The sequence below is a fragment of the Anguilla rostrata genome, chromosome 8 (genome assembly GCF_018555375.3).
Source record: "Anguilla rostrata isolate EN2019 chromosome 8, ASM1855537v3, whole genome shotgun sequence".
NCBI classification, from domain to species: Eukaryota; Metazoa; Chordata; class Actinopteri; order Anguilliformes; family Anguillidae; genus Anguilla; species Anguilla rostrata.
The window spans coordinates 31161624-31165369 of record NC_057940.1 but is presented as its reverse complement, the minus strand read 5'-3'; the positions used below and the strand labels follow the sequence as shown (position 1 = coordinate 31165369).

At 42.6% G+C, this 3746-nt stretch overlaps 1 long non-coding RNA gene across 1 annotated transcript; it reads left to right on the top strand.

The window, feature by feature from the left end:
• LOC135261400 (uncharacterized) lies at positions 1-3074 on the top strand. The gene is made up of 3 exons (XR_010331920.1): positions 1-400; positions 1474-1576; positions 2397-3074. It is a non-coding gene; the product is annotated as an uncharacterized LOC135261400 (long non-coding RNA).
• Positions 3075-3746: the final 672 nt, after the last annotated feature.

Below are 3746 nucleotides of genomic sequence, written 5' to 3'. Positions count from 1 at the left end.
ATTGCCTTATTTTTAGCTCCCTTTGTTTGTACTTGTGTCTGAAGTTCTGTGCTCCCCTTAGTAGGGATGGGGGGAGTGGGGTAATGGATGACTGCAGACATGTGGACTCTGATCTCCATGTGTAATCTAAACAAGCCCAACAGGCAGAAGGAACCAGAACACAATGTAATCGAATGTAATGCAGCTATCAAGCTAACCGCAACCCAAAAGCTTAGGGGAAAAAAAAAGGGGAAACAAGCCACAGATGGATTTAAATCTAGGTATTCTCTGTAGCACTGTGACTTTAATTGGGGGGAATCTGTGCCTCTCAATCTTTCTGTCTCTCTCCCTGAGAATTTAGTGAGTCCCCAACCCCGCCCAGCACACACCCAGCTCCAACCAGAAGCACCACTGTCACTGTGTAAGAAATTACAGCCTCCTCCACAAGCATAAACTCTCACTCCACCACAGAGCTACAGTAAATTGGAGGGTTCACAAGTGTAAAGAATGTGGCCACCCGCATATATAACCTGAATGTTGAGTGCCTGTCATAACACTTATCACCATGCTCCTTGTACTTATATGCACTGTCCCTGTCCAACAGACCCGCAGACATGTACCACCCCACTGTCAACTGTCAATGCTTACTGTGGAATTGGTTTCACTGCACCATTTCTATTGTGGTACTTTCAATTAGCTGTATGACATCGCTATTACAGTACCCCATTGTATTACTTAAGCTGCTGATGACTTCTAAGAGTATTGTGCACTGCATACAAATGCAAAGATCAGTACATCAGATCAGTACAATGCCTGTAAAACGTACATTTTACAGGCATTGCACCAAAATGGCGCCCAGTCCTTACACATGCATAGGCTACATACATACATAAATGCATGCAAACATACAGTACATACACATACTGATGTTTACTGAGGCTATTTATATGCAATGTTCAAGCCTCTGTGGTAAGTGCATAAGAGCACCTGCAAAATGGGTTAATGAAAATGTCAATGAGAAATTACCACCAAACACCATCTTTTCAATGCAGGGTTTTCAGTCGCAAATTGTGGGGTGCACAGGCCACTGGATGGAGTGGTCCATTCACGGTTAGCAGCTCAAGCGAATGTGATGCAGTTTTACCTCCTGTGGAGTCAGCTTTTTCCCAGCCCATGTTTTTTTCAGGGATGTTGCTTACTAAGACTCTATACTCGCAGTCATGTAACATAACTGGTGCTCTAGACTACAGGTACTGCATAAATTGTAAATGAAACAGAATTTCAGGAAAAAAAAACTCCTCGTCTGTGTCGTTATTAATTCAGTACCGTATCCTGTCTGCGAAAAGGCCTATTGGCTTTATCCAGCTTTCGAGTAACTTGCTCCAAATCAATAATTTACTCTTCCATATATTACAAGTATGTTCATGTCATCGAATGTATGCTCCATGTGTCTTACCAAGGCATTACTAAATATAATATTATTATTCCCTTCAGAGGACAGGGAGAGAGAGAGAGAGAGAGAGAGAGATGGGAGAGCAATGTGAAGGCAGAAGAGAGGCTGCTGCTTGTCTTTGCATTTTGAGCAGCAGCATGAGAGGTAGCTGCATTGAGTCTGGATTGTTCTCTTTTCTAAGCGGCCAAATGCCATGGGGACTATAGCAACCCAAGCAGGGTCCACAGTAGCCACACTTAACTCATGCCAGAAAAAAGCTGAAAGCTTTTACTGTCATCAAAGATCAGGGTTCCTGATGGTCTCACATGGGGTGCAGGGGATGTAATTTCCCAGTCACAGAGCAGTAGAGTGGAGAAGTTGTGTGTGAGTTCTTTACCGGTCATCAGGGAGGACACGGCAGCTTTAATGTAGTCTTTGTTCAAGTGTACTGAATTATTAAATTTTGTTCTCAGAAAGATAAATAAACAAATGGGACCTGCGAGAGCACTTCTCCCAGCCTAAAGTAAGGGATTCTCTTGCATTTGAGTTGAGTTGCACTGCCATACAAACACCTGGGAATCAGAGCAATATAAAATAACTCCTGCATCTGACCATCGCATTGCAGAATGTGTCAATGTTAACCATATTTCTCTGTGAGAGACATGAATAAAAATAAATCTCTCCTGCCCCTTACTCACCAATTGTACAGCCTTAGTTGATTCCCCCGTGATTTGCATAATTGTTCAAAGAAGAAATAAGGGGCTTTAGTCTCGAAGCAGATGTTTTCTGCTGAGAAGATTTAGTTCTCTCAATTAGCGAGATGGCAGCGTCCCTCCCGTTCAATTTTTCATGATGTTTATGCCTCCCTTTTTTAACTCGGAAAGATCAAGGCAGGGTTTTCAGAATAAGGATTTGACAGAGTCAACAGAAAGGCAGTCTTTGGAAGCTCTGCAGCTCAGTAATTATTTTTTTACCCTTGTTTCAGACCCTGCAATCTCCCAAATTCTTGGATTTGGATCAAGTTTGTGCGGGTGTTTGAGGGGGCAACGTCAGCCATTGGAAAGGACAGGAAACCCATGAGCAGACAAAAGACAAAATTAGCATTCATGGGAGACTGCCCACCAATGGGATTGCTTCAGTCTGGCTTTCCATGGCTGGTGTTTTGGACAGTAATTGACATTCTCCAGACAAGATCAGTACCGACCCGGAAGAATTAAATGGGACCATTTAATCCAGTGACACTCCATGCGGCATCTGTAATTCTCTGAGTAATTACCCGCTGGGTGAAAAGAGCCTGACTCCTTATTGAATTCATATCAAATGAAATTTGAATGCTGGCAGAATTGTTCTTGCCACAGTTGTCTTGTGAAACTCTGAGACTCACCCTGCCAAGAGGTGGTTTGTGTGCCCGAAATTCCTAGCCTGTGTTTGATTACTCTGTAACCTGTAGAAAGGTCTGTGAGCTCACTCTCCACCACAGCAGGAACATTCTCTCAATCAGTGCCAAATGTTTTTTTTTTTTTTTTGGGTGGGGGGGGGGGGGGGGTTTACACGTGGTTTTCGGTTGTGTTTTTTCTGATTGTTCTTGTGGTTTTTGCTCTTGGAGTTTATTTGTAAAATGTTGAGTAATAAGAAATTGTCTCCTTTAAGTGCTAAAGTAAAAAGGAATCAAAGCGTTCTCTCTCTCTCTCTCTCTCTTTATCTCGCTCAGTGCTTTTGGCTGCTCTAAGCTCCAGATGTAAATGATCATGCTCTGATTACAGGCCATGTGATCTGCTGCATTGCAGTCATTGCATAGCTAACATGGATACCACATACTGTGTATCCTTTCCCTCCTACAGGAGAGAACAGGGACATGAAATTACATGCATAAAGTATGAAAAATCATGTGCAGAACTTAAATGATGAGCGGAATTAGCATTTTGTAAGGTTTTAAAAAAATGTTACATGACATTCTACTCAAATAGCCTACTTTTGGACTGCTCTGCAGTTACCCAGCTTAATGTAATTTCTGTCACATCACTCACGTCCTACAAGGGTTGAAATCCATCAATACTCAGGATCGCTGTACAGACCAGCCCCATTTAAACCAAGTCATATGTGATTCTGCTGCGAATGCACAATACAACAATTGTGGCTGACTTGATCCTAGGCTTAGCAGTCATATCATTCTGTGAACATATAGCTGTAAAAATCAGTTGGGTGTGGCTAGGTATAAAACAGTCACCCACATTTGCAAGAGAAGTGAGGCATAACACACAGGTGTCAGAATCTAGTCCTGGAGGGCTGCAGAGTTTGTGAAAGAATATACACGCCTGTACTGCTGACTTTGATA